The sequence below is a fragment of the Myotis yumanensis genome, unplaced genomic scaffold (genome assembly GCF_028538775.1).
Source record: "Myotis yumanensis isolate MYYU_CA2020_CCGP unplaced genomic scaffold, mMyoYum1.0.hap1 SCAF_21, whole genome shotgun sequence".
Classification (NCBI taxonomy): domain Eukaryota; kingdom Metazoa; phylum Chordata; class Mammalia; order Chiroptera; family Vespertilionidae; genus Myotis; species Myotis yumanensis.
The window spans coordinates 17,853,664-17,873,140 of NW_027223772.1; positions in this window are offsets into that span (position 1 = coordinate 17,853,664).

The following is a 19,477-nucleotide window of genomic DNA, read 5'->3' on the forward strand; positions in this document are numbered from 1 at the left end:
TGACAGCACCACAGTGTAGGGAACATTTCAACATGGCTCGAGGGTCTCCTGGCAGTGCCTTCTGACGTAGACCCAATCTCCTGGTCTGTGCTGATGAGGAGTTGGGGTTGGGCTGGTCTTGTAGATGGCGCGGAGGCATGGCCAAATGTCCTCGGGTGCCCTCTGGAGCCCTCTCAAGGAAAAAGATAGTTAAAGAAGAGGGTTTTATAATTATACCTGCCAAACATGATAGGAGAGCAGCCCAGTCCCTGCCAGTCTCCGAGTCAGATTCCTCTTCTTTTGGAGAATTTCAAAGTCCTGATGGCTTCTAGGTAACCCTGTTTATTAGTTACAGCGCTCTGCTTTCTTGTCTTTCTACCAGTTCCCTTTGTAGCAGAGCAGCAACTAGGGCTCTTTCAAGGGAGTGCCTAGGAGGGGGTATCAGCCCCTCCTTTGCTAGCAGCAACAGGTACCAAACCCTTTCAGTACATTTGACCAGCCTCATTCCCGCCCACCTTAACAGATTCTAAGGCCCATTGTCTTCCTTTAACCAGCAAGCCAAGTGACACTGGCCTGTATTATTTATTCAGCACAGGCAGGGGGAAGGGTCCATGAAATCTCTGCCCTGAGGAATTGTGATCCCCATCCTTAAATGTCCCAATTAGACTAGAAAAGCCACAAATACCTTTTAAATCTACCCCAGAATTCCAAAATCCCAACCCAGCACAGAATATCACGTAGCAAATCAAAGTTCCCAGCAAACAAACAGACAGAGATGTTTATTAGTTAAGCGGGCCGATTCCACCTCTCACAGAGAGCAAGTGCCCTTAGGGAAAGATCCCAGCAGTCACTCAGGGCACTTTGCTATGGGTCAGAGCACTCAGCCTCAAAGAAATCAAGCGTGTGGCGTGTGTGTGTGTGTGTGTGTGTGTGTGTGTTTAGCAGACTTCCACACTTTTATGAACAAATAATTATACCCAAGTAGACATACAAATATCAAATAAACATTTACACTTACACCCTTTTAGGGCTTGGGATCTTGAGCAGATAACAGGAACACTGCCCAAGTCCCCTAATGGGGGCCTGACAGGAATAGATGTGGGGGCCTTCCTTTCCCACATATCAGGACAGGATTCTTGACCTATGTCTTATCCAGATAGAAACGGTACTTATCACAAACAAACAAACAAACAAATCCAAAACCAAAAATAATTAACATTATACATAAATAAGCAATAAGGACAGATCAATTTACAGAATCAGAGACAGCATACAATCTAAATCACAGCTTTGGGTAAACAAATTATCTAGAACCTAGGTTAAACTGGGTCTCCAGAACACTGAGTTGGCAAGTTAACTGAAACCCTTCGACCCTTGGAGAGCTGTGCTGTCCCTCCCAGGTAAAGGAAAAATGTGCCCTCTAAGATCAGTATGAAACCACAGTTTCTATCTGAAATAATCATACTTTAGAAATTGGATTACTGCTATGAGTCCCTTTTAAAGATTTTGACATAACCTTTAATTGTCCTTAGTTTAAGGAAAGCAGGGTTTTTTAGATTTAAAAGATTAGCTTAAAAATAAAGCCGTGATACTGAAACCGGTTTGGCTCAGTGGATAGAGCGTCAGCCTGCAGACTGAGAGGTCTCGGGTTCGATTCCGGTCAAGGGCATGTACCTGGGTTGCGGGCACATCCCCGGTGGGGGATATGCAAGAGGCAGCTGATCGATGCTTCTCTCTCACCGATGTTTCTAACTCTCTCTATCTCTCTCCCTTCCTCTCTGTGAAAAATCAATAAAATATATTTTAAAAAATAAATAAATAAATAAATAAATAAATAAATCCGTGAGGCAAGCACACTTCCTGCCCCATTCACATTTCTGCAGCAAAACTCCACCTTAAAGCCCCACCCCTGACTAAATCAGAGGGAGGGGCCTTTGCTCTTTCAAAATGGCGGCCCCCAGGGGAATGGCAAGTCATGTGGCTGTATTGTAGAAAAACAGAAATCTTATTAGCTGTTTTTATACTTTTTATACTTATTTAAAGCAAAAATCTTCAGTTGAGGTCACAAAATCAATCCTCCTTTCTGAATCAAACCAATAAGCAAAGGCATTTAGTTATTACAGTTACATAATTTTTTCCAATTCAATCTGAACCTTAAACTTTTAGCTGGCAAGTTAAATATTCAGCATTTCTCAATATTCAATCAATAGATTTAATTCTGTTCTTTAGATTTTTCATGAGCCAAATTAGAGTAAACTACTTTTTACTTTTAAGAGGCTCTGGAAAACCATATTAGAGCCTTGCAAAACAGGTTCTGGCCTACCTGGTCTTTTCAGATGTAAATTTACCACATTCTTTAAGATTTTGCTACAGACAGGAGATGACTATCTTCTTCCTCCATTAAGAAAAGCTTTCTTAATTAACAAAGGACCAGTTTTCCCCCCCTTTGGAAAAACTGTTCTTTATTATGGAAATGCCAATCCTGCTGCTAGAATTTAGCTAGCATCTTTTTTCCCTGGGTAAATGATTAGTCTTGGGATCTATCCTGCACATTGACAAGGATATCCCAGCTTAAAACTCTATCCAAAATCGGATGTTGCGCACATTAGTTCTAAACCAGCGCTTTTCTTCTTACACGTGCACAGAAATCCCAGACGCATTTATTTGGGGAGGGGGTAACCTGTTTTCACAGATCATTACTCAGATGCCCACCTGGCCAAAATCCTGGAGCCACACAAAGGAGGGGAGAAGGCAGGCACCCTCCCTCCACACTCACATACTTTCACCAGATATTCATTCAGAGTTTAAACAATAACAACTTCCCAACTCCTGAGGGAGCTCTACAGCCTCCCCCAATCTCCTTGAAATGATCAATCACAATACCCAAAGGAGCAGTCTGAGTCCATCATAACGTCCATCCAGCAAGTCCACAAAATAAAACGGAAAAAAAAACAGACAACTAAAGGGCCCCCAGAAAAGTACAGCCTTCCAACTCCATGGAAGCAAAAACCGAAAGCTAGACGATGGCTGCGTGCCAACCAGCGGGAACGACCCGCCTGTCTCAGATTGAGGGGTTTCTACAGACCTTCTGACTCCACGGAAGCAAAACTACACCCCTACAGATGGAGGGTCAAGGCATCCCCTGACTCATCCAGCCTGTGATCCCCCTGTGCATCCACTTAGACCTTTATGGGCAATTACAGATTTCAGAAGTGAGCTCACACAGGACAGATACAGAACACACAACGACACAGACACCTATCGTGGTCAGTCAGTCTCTTTGAATCGGGGGTCCCTTGATGGTCTTGGGGATCCCAGACGAGCCCCCAAATGTTATGCCCAGATTTCAAGATCCCCATTAGACCACACTAGGGAGCCAGCCGAGTCTAATGAAAAAGCAAAGAGTCCTTTATTATCAAACCCGGGTTTGGCTCTCATCCCCCACCGACGCATGGTGAGACGAGAGTGCCCACCCATGGGGAAAAAATGTGGTTTTATATGGGGGTGAAGTGAGGGGAGGAGAGATTACTGTGGGCCCTGCCGATTGGCCAGGTGAAGACCTAGCAGAGGCTTGGCCTTCCGGGAAGAAGGTACTTTCCTGAGCACATGGCTGCTGCCCCAACATGGAGGATACGGGGCAAGATGGAGGGCATAGCCCTTGCCCTTTCAACAGGAGTTCTGAACTTAAACCTACTTGCTCATTTGCAACCCTCACATTTTCATGTCCAGGCTTCCTGTTGGTTTGACTTCCTCCTTCCTGTTGATTTGTGTGTCTGGCAAAGGGCTCTGCCAGGAGCAGCAGGAAGCATGGCAGGTGAGCTGCTCGAGGGACTACTCCATGTCCTGGAGGGACAGGACCCTTCCCCCTCTAGGAGTCTTTGTCTCTCTCCTGGGTCCTTCCCTGGAGTTTGTAAACAAGCTTAGATAAACCACACTCAAGGACTACCTGAAAAGTGTCCCTGGAATAGATCCCCTTCACCTCTACTTCCTTACACCCACCTCATACCCATCACCTCCAGCTTTCACCAGGAGTGTCCCTTCACTTCCTTTCCCAGAAACTGTCTCAGGTTGTATCAAGGTTCCACTCCTAGTCCACTCAGCTATGGAGGGGGGGGGCGGCGGTGTGAAGTTGCATGGGGCTAGCTCCAAGGTAATGCCTACTGATCCTGAAAAGCTGGGGTTGGGCTTTGGGCTTTCCTACTGGAAAGGAGACAACTATTTAGGACTGGGCTATCACCCCAAGAGCTCTCTATTGCTTTTGTCCTCCATGCTTTTGTCAGAGGATTAATAAAACCCTGGCCTGACTATATAAATCTATACAAAGAGCCCAGCTGACCTGGCTCCATGGTTGAGCGTTGACCTATGAACCGGGAGGTCACGATTCAGATTCCCAGTCAAGGCATATTCCTAGGTTGGGGGCTTGATCCCCAGTTTGGGGCATGCAGGAAGCAAGCAAGCAATGATTCTCTCATTGATGTTTTTATCTCTCCCTCTCCCTCCCTCTCAAATCAATAAAAGTATAAAAAATAAACCTATACAAAAGCGTTAACCTCTGATGTGTAAATTCTTCCAATGTGAGAACAACAAGTGAGCTATCTCCAACCCTGGGCTCCTTGGGCTGCTCAATTGGAAACACATGATATTTAACAAGGTCCCACGAGGGGGCGCTGTGCTTTGTAAAGAGGTGACTGCGTGGCAGGTGTAACCAGTGCTGTGAGTCTTCAGCTCCCTGCAAGCTGTAGACCTTGTGCCTGAGTTCCGTTCCCACTCCAGGTTGTCTCCAGGGACAGGACCTCCAGGAAGAGAACGCTACCACGGCATAGCCTCCGGCTAGTTTGAACAGTTCCAGGGAATCACATCCTTAAGTTTCTGACCTGTTGGTTTAAGCCATCAAGTCATCATCAGCTAAGTCTGCTCTATCTGATCCCTCTCAGGTCCGGGTAAGAGTTAACTGCTGTCACCTGCAAACTTGGCCTCAGAGACTTGGCCCTTGGCCCGTGTTCTATGCTGCCCCCCTCGCCACCTTTCCCCACTGAGCAGCAAGGGTCTGGCACAGTCACTGCCACCTTCTGTCCCTCTTTTCATTTTGCACAAAGAGCTCCAGTGAGTGAAATTGGACGGGTTTTGTCCTTTTCCACCTGATTTATTCCGTTTAGCATAACAGCCTCCGGACCCATCCATGTTGTTGCAAATAACAAATGAAGAAAACAGATTCCTAAATACATGTTTCCCTGTAAGTGGAGCCTGTTGTTGCCAAGACCTGCGCATGGCTGGAAAGATGTCTTTGCTGGAGCTGTGGTAACTGAATACCACAGCGGAGGGGCCGGAACGACAGACCATCTCTGGTGGAGGCTGACCATTGCGTCAAGGCCCCAGCCATGTTGGCGCCTTCTGCAGGCTGCGAGGAAGAGTGGGCTCCATGTCCCCAGCTCCTGGGGCATCGCCCCGATCTCAGTCCATGTTCACATGATGTTCTCCCTGAGTGGGTCTGTGAACCAAACTCCCCACCCCCCTTTTAAACAACATCAGACATGTTGGAATAATTCCATCATACTCCAGCATGACCACTTTTTAACTAATTACACTGACAGTAGCCCTGTTTCTGCATAAGGCCCCACTCTAAGGTCTTATGTATTGGGACTTGACTGTGCCATTGTGGGGGACACAACTCAACCCATAAGTCAGAGGGGCTTGTCTGTGTTACCTCCGTCGCCCTCCCATCTGGAGCCCCAGTCCTGGCCCTGAGCCCCACAGATGGAAGGACACCTACATACATTGCAGTTGGCACACATCCATTGTGGCAGAGGCACTTGCCCTGTAGGTCTGCCACCCCTTCTGGGCACCTGCTTTTGGGAAAACCCCAACCAGGGCACAAAGTGAGAGTACAGGCAGGTGTCCCACCAAAGACTCCCCAAAGGGGAGACACATTCTTACACTCCCTTATGCTCTGCTTGGGACTCTCGGCTCTCCCGACAATTGTCCTGTTATTCTCTTTGTAGGTGGCATGATTAAATGCCTCACCATTTCCAGGCGGCCACCTACACCTGGCCCCACCTGCACCTGGTCCGACTGGTTTCTCTGACTGACCCTCACAATGGACATAAATACCCTGCTCCCCCTCCTTGGTCCTGCTGATGCCATCTTGGTCTCGGCCCTTCTGCTGGCAGATGTAATCATAAACTTGTAATTCCTTACCCCTTTGGACCTTATGCATTCCTCCTTCAGTGACCCTGACACTCTACACCCCACCTCCAGATCTGGCTTCAAATGCCTTTAGCCACTGGAACATTTTTGTTGTGTTTGGGGGCTGCTTGGCTCTGGTGGTGCCCTTGGGGCTGTGAGCACAATTCCTCAGTCCCGCTGACACGAAATACTCTCCCGACCAGGTGCAGTCACAGAGGCCAGGACCGTTCTGCCTTGGTGCCTCCAGCTGGCATCTGGGCCCTGAGGAGCCCAGGCCCTTTGTCCCTGATGGGCTGGGCACCAGGCCCTACCAGGGCATTGCTGGGACGGCACAGGAAGGGCCTCTGTCTGCAGGCACCTGGAGCTGTGTGTGATGTTCATTCTCAAGTCGATAGTCCAAAGGGAGATGGCAGAGATGCCGGTGCGGGAGAGTGAGCCCAGCCGCTGCTACCAACATGAATGGATCAGGCAGCACCACTGACGTGCCTTTGGAAACAGCTGGCATCTGGTTTTAGTTTTCAGCAATGTTGGAGTCTCATTCTGGGCATGCCTGTCCCATGGAAACCCTAAGTACCTTGGCTGTAGCTTAGTTCTCAGGAAGGTGGTATGTCTGTGACCTATTGAGGGATTCCCCAAACTGGGGGATGGTGCAGTGCCGGCCACAGCAGGGTTACAGCCGTGGGAGTGTGGGTCCTCCCAACTGGGCAGAAAGAACTGCCTTGAACCCTAGTTAAAGCTGAAGAGGACTTGGAATCCCCAGGTTACTTCCCCTAAAGCTCTGCCTTCGTAGAGAATCAACCAGTTCCCTCTGTGACTAGCTGGTTAGCACGCTAATGAGTTGAGTTACTTTTAGTGTAATGGGAGTTGGCTGAGCTAACAGTGCCTAAACTCCCATGCTGGGATAGCACCTAAACATCTGTGCTGGGAAGTTAGCTGGAGAGGTATGAGAATATCTGGGCTGTAAAAACATAGACATGGTCCATGAAATCACTACCGAGACCCAAGTTACTTTGACGTGCTACATAGTAGTCATCCAAGTGAAGCAGCAATTCTCGATAGCCAGCTGCTGCAAGTCATCTATGCACATGTGACTCATAGAACTGAGGTAGGTTTGGTCTTATCAGTCATTGTCTGTGTTATTTGCTCAGTTCAGGATTAGCCCAGTGCTGTCTGGTGACCCAGTCCTTGTTCATAGCTCCCAGGTGGTGTGGGGACCACTAGGGGCCTAGTGCTGGAGACTGACTGCACAGGCAGCGGTTTTATCATTTGAGGGATGTTGGGTCACTTGGAGGGGTGGGGAGGTAAAGAACGGGGACCTATAACGGAAGAGCTGGGGTGAGCACAGGCCCAGCTGGTTTTGAAGCGGCCCATCTCCATGCATGAAGCCACTTGTCTGTACCCTCAGTCTGAGCAGACATCAGGGTGTGTCTGCTCAGTCTGAGCAGACATCAGGCTTCTTTCTTGGGTTCTGAAGAGGCTCGGGGTGGGGCGGGGAAGCTGGGACACTGCACCAGCCGTGCATGTGGCCCAGAGAGGAGCTCAGCTGCTCACTTGCTCTGGCCCCAGTCTCCTGGTGCCTTTGGCTGGCATCTTGCTGAGGCCACGCTCAGTGGGAAAACTCAGACACACTAAGATGCTCGAAGGCACAGGAGGTGAGCAGAGAGCTGCTGTCCAGGTGGCCCAGTGTGCAGTGCTTCCATAGGTTGACCCCATTGAGACTCAGTGACCTCTGAGCATGGAATTTACCAGAGAAACCTGCTCAGCCAGGCAGTGCTGGCTGCCTTCCAGGGCCTTCTCCATGAGCCTGAGCCTGAGGGCAGATCGGGAGTGTGAGGCTCCCCCCTGGAGCATCGGCTTCCCTGGCCCCTTATTGTAGGTGATTTAGTTCCACAAGGCTGCTCCTCTGTAGTATCTCCTTCACCAGCCAGGACAGAGGCGCCCTAGGTATGATGGAGGTATGTGAAGTGTGCCCCTTACATTATGAGCAGCCACAGTCTGCCTCCTCGTGCTGCCCCTGTGTGGCCACACTGCCTCATTTTCACAACTCAACTTTAGTTCCCCTTTTCCCTGCAAATGGGGGGAGGGGGAGGTCTGTGTGCCTTTCCTGGAAGGATCCATTCAGCTGTAGAAATTAAGGTCCGATGGTCAGGGTGCCAGGACCCAAATGTTCAACTTCCACAGTCTGCTGCTGTCATGCCCCATGGCCAGCAGGTGGTGCCAGAAGGCACCCAAAATATTCATATTCTCCACCAACTGGTGGACAGAGAGGGTGGTGCTGTAGGGCTCAACCACAGTGTCGAACACTTTGGGTGAAGATAACCACATTGTGGGTGGTCATGATGCAGTTGGGATACTCTTCATAGATCATGCTGATGAGCAAGATGCCCATCCCGGAGCCCATGCCCCTGCCCCTGCCCCTGCCCCTGCCCCTGCCCAGTGAGTGGGAAACGCATTTGTCCTATTGATGCCACTGTGACATGTATCCCAATAAGTGGCATCAATTGACTACTCTGAACCATAACCACCTCGTTGCTAATAGCTGTCCTTGAATAACTTGTGACAACACTCAGGAAATTGATGGAGTCTTGAATTCTCAATCTTAGAAAAGTACAGATAGTTGTACAAAAACACTCCCCCCCCCCCCCCAAATTTCCAACATTGGCCACTGTGTTGACTCATTCTAAAACCTGCAGGTATGGTCTATCAACCAGATGTTTCTCTCAGGGCATAAGTTAGGGCATAGTGATCCCTGAAATCCTTGTCCATGCCAGAAGGACAAAGGGAAAAGGGGACCAACAGTGTTTGGGACATCTGGACATGGGAGCTTTCTGCCCTGGGGGCTGGCTAGCCTGCGGAGGTGGATCAGATGTCACCCTTATCTTCTTGATGAGTTTCACCTGCTCACCCAGGAAGTGGCTCTCCAGGAAGTCACAGAGCTGAGGGTCTATGTGGGGAGAACCAGGGCACGCAGATCCAAGGGTCAGGTTCTTCTCTAGGACTACAGTGGCTTCTATGGCATCTTGGGTTTTACCACACTCCTCTTAGGAGGGCTTCTGCCTGTCCTGGAGGAGGATGTGGCCGCCTGCTGATTTTGCATCTTAAAAGACACCTGGTTCCCTTGTACTTCTCCTCAACCAATTCAAGGAAGAGCTGGCCAACACCCTCCAGAGCCTCGTAGTTGAGGCCTAAATAGAAGCCCAGAGACAGGTAGGAGACCCACAGATGCAGGTTGACTAGGCAGTTGACAGCAGCCTCCACCTTGGTGGAATAATTCTGGAGAATTTGGGATCTCATGGTTGTTCCACAATAAGAAGCTAAGGAGAAAAACAGTATTGGCTGGTCTCAGAGGTTGAGGATAGCTGTGGCGTTTCTAAAGGTGGTGACTGGAAAAGAGGTTGGAGGGTGGTTGGAGGCTGGAAGAAGGGCCATCCCTGGGTCTGTGCCGTCCACACAGTTGAAGCAAGAGCAATAGCCCTACATTTTCTTGCTGATCAAATTCCTATGACAAGATTGTGACTCTTCTTGACTACTGGTTCCTAGATATAAGGAACCCCAAATATCTCCTGGGAGGAGTATTCACCTGGGCTCTACAGGAGGAGAGCTCCTGGTCCCTAAAGGTGCATGAATGGAAAGGACACGTTCCTCATGTGGCTTTGGGGGAATGATGGCAAGTGGAGCTACTCCTGCATGCGCCCCTTGGCTCCAGGCATTCTTCTGATTAGTGTCACAGTACCGTATAAAAGTACTGGAATGAAAAATGCACCCTTAATCCTGGAGGATGGCATCCCATCCTTAGAGCATTGCCTCTGAGAAGGCCAGTCAAAGTCGTGTTTGAAGCATCAAATTCACTGAGCCATCAGCTGACTTGCGATGGAGCATCAGATGCCATCAGCACATCCCATGCCATGGCTGATGCTTGCAGCTTCTCTGTGAAATGGATGCCTTAGTTTGATGTGATGAATGAAAAAAATGACCAGTTGCCAAACAGTGCCCCTCCTTCCTCTTTGCCATCTTGCCCTCTGGAAAGTAGCCCTTTTTAAAGAAAGACCCTTCACATCATGTGCATTGTGGCCTGTGCTCTGAGCAGCCAGACCACTTAGGTATGTCACACTGAGGTGGATTGCACTTTCTGGTTTTGGTTTGATAGCAACCTTGGGATCTACCTGTTTTCTTTCCTCCATGTTTCTTTGTGCCTACTCGTGGTCATAGCAGAGGCTTGCTGTACAGTAGCTTTCTGATGATTTTTTCCCCACAGCCTCCATTCTGACTTTATTAACAATTTTTGGTTTTACAGCACTTGGTAGGGTAAGCATTCTTCTGACCAACAGAATATCCATTCCCATGAAACATTCAGGTAAAAAAGACACAAATTATTTGCATAAGCCTGCTTAAACATCCCCACATTCATAATCCCATCAAACCTTTTGTTGGGAGAACAACCTTGATGTTCTCTCAATCTAATTCTGGCCCAAACCAGGGCTTCACAAATGGGTTTTGGTACCACAGTATGTGAGGCTCCCATGTCAAGGAGTCCAGAAACTTCTCTAGCTCATGAACATTTTACCCAATCTGGTGCAAAGGGTTAGGGCCCCCAGTGAGGGGTTGAGTCAAGGGACTGTGGGGTTTTTTTGTCAGCCTTCATCTTGATTCATCTCTCTAGACATTGCTCAAAGCAATTTCAGGTTAGATTTCTCATAATCTCTGAACAAGATAGAGCAGACTCATTTGGGGAATCCATTGCAGACCCTTTTGACCCACACAACCTAGGGTAGTACTGTATTCAAATCTTTGCTTGAACCCAATCAATGTTCATTTTACTCATATCTAACCATTGAGGGCAACTGCGGTAAGGGGTCTGCACATGGGCTCCTTCCCTGGGTGGTTCAGTGGCATAAATTCTGGACAGGTTCATCAGCTGAGATTAGCATAGGCAAAGACTGAGGGAGTCTTTAGTGGCAATAGCTTTGGGGTTCCTAACAGCCAGGAGGCCTGCTTGGGTTGTTGATGGTGAAGTTAGCTAGGGTCTTCAGTCATTTTCTTCCAAAATGGGAGGTTACAGCTGAGGGGATCCCTGCTGATCGCAAGCCATATGGGACTGGGGGGTGGGCTGACACAGGGAAATGTTGCCTATGATTTCCTATGTGGCCATCGTTGACATCTGTGTTCCACTGGATAGCAGTAGCTCCTGCATTGCACTCCAGAGCTCTCTGAGCTATTTTCATCAGCAAGTACTGGTAATCATTGTTTTCCTGGAAGTACAAGTGCTGGGACCTCCTAGTCCACCAAACTTGCTGATGTTATAGTAAAAAATGTTTGTTTCTTTCTTTTGTGTAAGAAATAATGATGGTTATTGGGGAACAGGAATTTTTAATGGTATTGACGGTAGCTGGGGTGCTTTCATGGTGCTAAGCTAACTGGGAGAGGCTAGGATCCAAGGAAAACTAGCTGATTCTGCTTCCTCCAAAGTCGCTGATGACTGTCCTTCATACTGACATTTGGCTCAGGAGATTCAGAGGACAGACACTGTGGGCAGTGATGAAAGGTAGATTTTCTAGCCTAGCCTGTTTGTCTTAGTGGATAGAGCATCAGCTCATGAACTGAAGGATCCTGGGTTGGATTCCAGTCAAAGACACGTGCCTAGGTTGCAGGTTTGAATCAGGGCACATGGAGGAGGCAACCAATTGATGTCTCTGTCACATAGATGTTCCTCTATCTGTGTGTCTCTCTCCTTCCCTTTTACTCTCTCCAAAAATCACTGGAAAAATATCCTCGGGTGAGGATTTTAAAAATGTGGTTACATGGTCTTTTAAAACGTATCTTTCAGTTATTCTCAGGTGTTCTGGACTAAAGGTTGTGCGGTATTGGCGAGCAGCCCTTGGCTTTTTGGCCATAATGCCTTGTAGAAATAGAATGCTTCCGAGTTCCTGAATGTTGTTTGTGTTCCTACTGGGTTTAGAGGTCTAATATAGCCACATTTGATGTTTTTAAAATAACTCTCAGGGTTGGGATTGTCTTTCCTCAAGTTATTTTCAGGGTGTAGTCCCATGTGCTCTTATTCTGTATTAGTTTTTTTTTTTTATTTTAAATAATAAGAAAACGAAAACATCTTTATTCCATATTTTCACAAACTGTTCTAAAGACAGCAAATTGCTCAGTTGTTTATCCTTGGCTTTAAAATATACTGATAATTCTAAACCAGTCTAAATTGTATTGTTAATGAATAAAATCTAAGCATTTATACTTGCAAAAATGTTTTGCAATGAGTGAAGCATTGGCCTAAGGAGAAACTAGAATTTATTTTCAAATTCTGTAACTGGCTTCCAATAATTCCTTATCAGTAGACTTATTGGCAAAATACCAGATATTAAGGATCAGATTTAATGCTTTAGTAGAAGCATGAAACTGTTTCTGAGAGCTTTTCATGGCTAGCATAAACCAAGTAACCCAAGGAGCATGGGAAACAATAATGAAGTCTAGTATACAATGCAAGTCAGGCAGGAGCCATAACTTAACATTTTGTTTTTAAACAGGGGAAATCAACACTAACAATACATTCTAGGGAAGGAATCTAAAACCTACTTAGAAGCTTTAATATTATATCAAACCAAAAGATTAAGCTTCAAAATGACTAAATTTATAACTGGATATTTTGCTGCATTTTGGCTTTATACTGTAACTTGTAGTATACAACAATCTGAGGACTCTTAGCACTACCTTGGCACAACTGACTAACTCCTCCCACCCCTCCCTCCAGAGTGTGGGGGGAAATAATATTCTTCTCACCATAAATGCCTCAATTTTATACAAGTCAGAGTGAAAGGTATAAAAACAAGGTTACAACTATATTATCATTTTGCATTTTTTTCTTTGTGACATATACAAGTATATTTTTGTTTTGGGGGCTGTATACTTTTTAATTTAGCAAGTTTAAAGCCTATAAAATTTAACTTTTTGAATAAGAAGAGTATAGGACTTTATAGTTTTTAATTTTATCATCAAAATATCTAAGGGACTCAATCCACTTTAATAATGATAATTTTTCTAAATATCACTTGAAAAATTCTTTGTGCACACTAGACTCAAGACTACGCTAAAGGGAGAGGAAAATGGAGACAAGCAGGAAGGTAGGGAGGGAGAGAGTGTGAGAGCACAAGGAAGTGATAGAGGAGTGTGTGGAAGTGTGTGGTGTGTGTGTACGAGCTAGGGACAGTTAGATTCTGCAGGTCTTCTAAGGGGCTGCTAAACCAGGCAGTCTTAGGCGGCGGAGTCCCGCTCCCGGCGTGGACACTCCTGGGCAGCCAGCACAGGCATAGCAACCATGCCATCTTGGGAAACAGAGCTTCTTGAGACTAGGATCCTGGCCTCAGCACCACCCAGTCTGATCTCAGATGCATACCAGGACCCTGCAGCCACTGGGGACAGAGACCTGTGACCACAGCTACAGACTTGCGGACACCAAAAGTTCAGAGATCCCCGCAGCAGATCCTTGAGTAACAGAGCCCATCGCCCCTTCCGGCAGGCTCCTGGGCAGCGCCAGAGTAACTAACTGATAGACCCACCACTTGCTGGGGCCTCAGTGCTGCAGGAACTTTGGCCTGGAAGTGCGCAAGCACCTTGTAACTGATCCTACGGAGCCCTGGGCTGGGTGTAAACGCTCGAGGGAATTTGTCCATGTAGCACAGGCCCAGGGACCCTGTTTCTCCGGGGCAGGAGGCAGCATCAAGCACCAGTGACTTGGTTGTGTTTCTTATCACCTGCGCCTGAGATCCTGATTCCCTGTGCATTCATACTAAGAGCCCGTGAATCCAATTCCTGGTGCAAGGGCACATAGGGACCCTGATTCTCAAGGTGAGGTCGCATGAAGCAACAGAGACTCTGATACTGGTCTCTTGGGGAACTCTGACTCCTGGCGCATGCTAGGGGGCTCTGGTTTTCAACACAGTGCAGGCAGGGTCCCTGATTCTAAGGGCATGTACGAGGCCACATTGAGTGCTGGCAACACTGACTCAGAGCGATTCTGGTTCCCACTAACCAACAACAACCACACATCTTAGTGTCAGAGCTCTTCAGTGACACTAGGATGGTGGGAGGCTCTCACTGCACATGGCCCAGGCCCACGCAACTCGACGTTTGAACCATAGGGAGATAATCAGAATGAAGAGACGACACAACACCCAGAGGAAAGACAATGAGGAATCACCAAGAAAGGAAATTAATGAAGTTGAAGCATGCAACATGACAGAAAAAGAATTCAGAATAATGGTTGTACAATTCATTCACTGGATGGATGAGAAAATCAACAACCTATGCAAGAATCAGGAAGAAATGAAAAGTGATATAGCTACAATCAAAAATACCATGGAAAGTTTCAACAGCAGACTAGAAGAAGCAGAGGACAGAATTAGTGAGTTAGAAGATAAGGCAGAGAAACAAGCTCAATCTGAACAGCAACTGGAGAAAAAAATTAAAAAACAGGAGGAGAGCCTAAGGGATCTTAAGGACAACATGAAATGAAGTAACATATGCATAATAGGGCTGCAAGAAGGACAAGGAGAGCAGCAAGGATTAGAAAATCTATTTGAAGAAATAATGACAGAAAACTTCCCAGATATGGGGAAGAAAAAAAGTTACACAAGTACAGAGAGTCCCAGGCAAGATGAACCCCAAAAGACCCACACCAAGACACATAATAATAATGATGGCAAATGTACAAGACAAAGAGAGAATCTTAAAGGCTGCAAGAGAGAAACAGAGAGTTACCTACAAAGGATCCCTCATCAGATTATCAAACGATTTTTCAACAGAAACACATCAGGCCAGAAAAGAATGGACGGAAATCTACAAAGTGATGCAAAGCAAAGGACTGAATCCAAGAATACTCTACCCAGCAAGGCTGTCATTCAAAATTGAAGGGGAAATAAGAAGCTTCACAGACAAAAAAGGCTAAGGGAGTTTATCACCACCAAGCCAGCAATGCAAGAAATGCTAAAGGGACTGGTGTAAAAAGAAGAAATAAAAAGCCGAGAAAGAAAACAGCCACACACACAAAAAAAATAGAAATGGCTACAAACAAATACCTTTCAATAATAACTTTAAACGTAAATGGACTAAATGGCCCAATCAAAAGACATCAAGTGACTGAATGGATAAAAAAAACATGACCCATACATTTGCTATCTACAAGAGACCCACCTCATTAGAAGGTACTCACACAGACTGAAAGTGAAGGGATGGAAAAATATCTTTCAGGCAAATGGAAATGAAAAAAAAAGCTGGGGTAGCAATACTGATATCGGACAAAATAGACCTCAATGTGAAGGCCATTACAAGAGATAAGGAAGGCCACTTCATAATACTAAAGGGATCAATACAACAAGAGGTTATAACCCTGATAAACATATATGCACCCAATGCAGGAGCACCCACATACATAAGAAAACTCCTGGAAGATAACAGGGGAGAGATCGACAACAATAAAATCAGAGTAGAGGACTTTAATACACCACTGACATCACTGGATAAATCCTCTAGACAAAAAATCAGCAAAAAAACAGCAATCCTAAATGACTCACTAGATCAGATGGACTTAATTGACAACTTCAGAACACTTCACCCCAAAGCCACAAAATATACATTCTTCTCAAGTGCTCATGGGAAATATTAAAAAATAGACCACATATTGGGTCACAAACATACTCTCCCCAAATTCAAGAAGATTGAAATCATACCAAGCATCTTCTCAGACCACAAAGGCATACTATTAGAAATAAACTACAATAAAAACAACTCATAATACTCAAACACTTGGAAGCTGAATAGCATGTTATTAAATATTGATTGGGTTACCAATGAGATCAAAGAAGAAATTAAAAACATCCTGGAATCTAATGACAATGAAAACACAACAATCCAAAACCTTTGGGACACAATGAAAGCAGTCCTGAGAGGGAAGTTTATAGCTCTACAGGCCTACCTCAACGAACAAGAAAAAATGGTAGTAATCTAAATCTACAGCTCAAAGAATTAGAAAGAGAGCAACAAGAAAAGCCCAGAGTGAGCAGAAGGAAGGAGAAAATAAAGATTAGAGCAGAAATAAATGACATAGAGACTAAAAAGACAATACAGAAAATCAATGAAACCGAGAGCTGGTCCTTTGAAAGGATAAACAAGATTGACAAACCTCTAGCCAGGCTCACCAAGAAGCAAAGAGAGAGGACCCAAATAAACAAAATCAGAAATGATACAGGCAAAATTAAAACAGACCCCACAGAAATACAAATGATTGTTAAAAAATTCTATGAACAACTTTACTCCAACAAACTAGACAACCTGGAGGAAATGGACATATTTCTAGAAAAATACAACATTCCAAAACTTAATCAGGAAGAATCTAAAAATATCAACAGGCCAATAACTATGGAAGAAATTGAAGCAGTTGTCAAAAAGCTTCTAGCAAACAAAAGCCCAGGACCAGACAGCTTCAAAGGGGAGTTTTACCAAACATTCAAGGAAGAACTAAAACCTATCCTCCTCAGACTACTATAAAAAATTCAAGAGGAAGGAACACTTCCAAGCTCATTCTATGAAGCCAGCATCACCCTAATACAAAAACCAGGTAAAGACAACATAATGAAAGAGAATTACAGGCCAATATCCCTCATGAACATAGATGCCAAAATCCTCAACAAAATCTTAGCAAATCGGATACAGCAGTACATCAGAAAGATCATACACCATGACCAAGTAGGATTTATTCCAGGGATGCAAGGATGGTACAATATCCGCAAATCAATAAACGTGACACATTACATAAACAAATTGAAGGAAAAAAAACACATAGTCATATCAATTGATGCTGAAAAAGCGTTTGACAAAATTCAACACCCATTTTTGATAAAAACTCTCAGCAAGGTGGGAATAGAAGGATCATACCTCAACATAATAATAGCCATATATGACAAACCCACAGCCAACATCATACTCAATGGACATAAACTAATACCATTTCCCCTAAGAACAGTAACAAGACAGAAATGCCCACTCTCACCATGCCTATTCGACATAGTACGGGAAGTATTAGCCATTGCAATTAGAGAAGAAGAAGAAATAAAAGGCATCCAAATTGGAAAAGAAGAAGTAAAACTGTCCTTATTTGCAGATGACATGATATTATACATAAAAAACCCTAAAGACTCCATCAAAAAACTATTAGACTTAATAAAAGAATTTGGCAATGTAGCAGGATACAAAATTAATGCCAAGAAATCTATGGCATTTCTATACATCAATAGTGAACTAACAGAAAGAGAGACTAAAAAAGCAATCCCATTTACCATCACACCAAAAAAATTAAGATACCTAGTAATTAACTTAACTAAAGAGGTAAAAGACCTCTACTCAGAAAACTACAGGACGTTGAAAAAAGAGATAGAGGAAGACATAAAGAGATGGAAGAACATACCATGTTCTTGGATTGGTAGAATCAACATCATTAAAATGTCCATACTGCCCAAAGCAATCTATAAATTCAACACACTTCCCATTAAAATACCAACGGCATATTTCACAGACCTAGAACGAATTCTCCAAAAATTCATCTGGAATAAAAAATGACCCCGAATAGCTGCAGCGATCCTGAGAAAGAACAAAGTAGGTGGGATCTCAATACCAGATATCAAGCTGTATTACAAAGCCACTGTTCTCAAAACTGCCTGGTACTGGCACAAGAACAGACATATAGATCAGTGGAATAGAATAGAGAGCCCAGAAATCAGCCCCAACCAATACGCTCAATTAATATTTGACAAAGGAGGCAAGAACATACAATGGAGTCAAGATAGTCTCTTCAATAAATGGTATTGGGAAAATTGGACAGATACATGCAAGAAAATGAAACTAGACCACCAACTTACACCATACACAAGAATAAACTCAAAATGGATAAAGGACTTAAATATATGACGGGAAACCTTAAAAATACTAGAAGAATCCAAAGGCAACAAAATCTCAGACATATGCCGAAGCAAGTTCTTCATGGATACAGATCCTAGGGTATTGGAAACTAAAGCGAAAATAAAGAAATGAGACTACATCAAAATAAAAAGTTTCTGCACAGCAAAAGAAACCATCAACAAAACAACAAGAAAGCCCACTACATGGGAGAACATATTTGCCAACATTATATCTGATAAGGGCCTAATCTCCAACATTTATAGGGAACTCATACAACTTAACAAAAGGAAGATAAACAATCCAATCAAAAAATGGGCAAAGAACCTAAATAGACACCTTTTAATAGAGGACATTCAGAAAGACAAGAGACATATGAAAACATGCTCAAAGTCACTAATCATCTGAGAGATGCAAATCAAAACAACAATGAGGTACCATCTCACACCTGTCAGAATGGCTATCATCAACAAATCAACAAATGACAAGTGCTGGAGAGGATGTGGAGAAAAAGGAACACTTGTGCACTGCTCGTGGGAATGCAGACTGGTGCAGCCACTATGGAAGACAGTATGGAGTTTCCTCAAAAAACTGGAAATGGAACTCCCATTTGACCCTGTGATCCCACTTCTAGGAATATATCCCAAGAAACCAGAAACACCAATCAGAAAGGATATATGCACCCCTATGTTCATAGCAGCACAATTCACCATAGCTAAGATCTGGAAACAGCCTAAGTGCCCATCAGTAGATGAATGGATTAGAAAACGGTGGTACATCTACATGATGGAATACTATGCTGCTGTAAAGAAGAATGAACTCTTACCATTTGTAACAGCATGGATGGAACTGGAGAGCATTATGCTAAGTGACATAAGCCAGTCAATGAAGGAAAAAATACCACATGATCTCACTCATTCATGGATGATAGAGTCCATTATAAACTTTTGAACAATAATAGATACAGAGGCAGAGTTGCCTCGAATAGACTGTTAAACTACAGCCGGAAGGCCGAGGAGAGTGGGGGGGCAGGAGGGGAGGGTAAGAGATCAACCAAAGGACTTGTATGCATGCATATAAGCAAAACCAATGGACATAAGACACTGGCGGGTAGGGGAGGCCAGGGGATTGTCAAGGGCAGGGGAAAAAAGGAGACGTATGTAATACTCTTTGTAATAATTTAAGCAATAAAAAAAAATTTAAAAAAAGACTACACTAAATCCAAACAGTATACCTATGATCTGGGTTTTAAAGTTTTTCACCTCAGTAACCTGACTTCAACCTGCTACTTCCTCTCATGCTTTCTTCATTTACTTACAAAAATTGTCAGATTTTTACATTGGACCTTCTCCTCCAAGGCTCTATT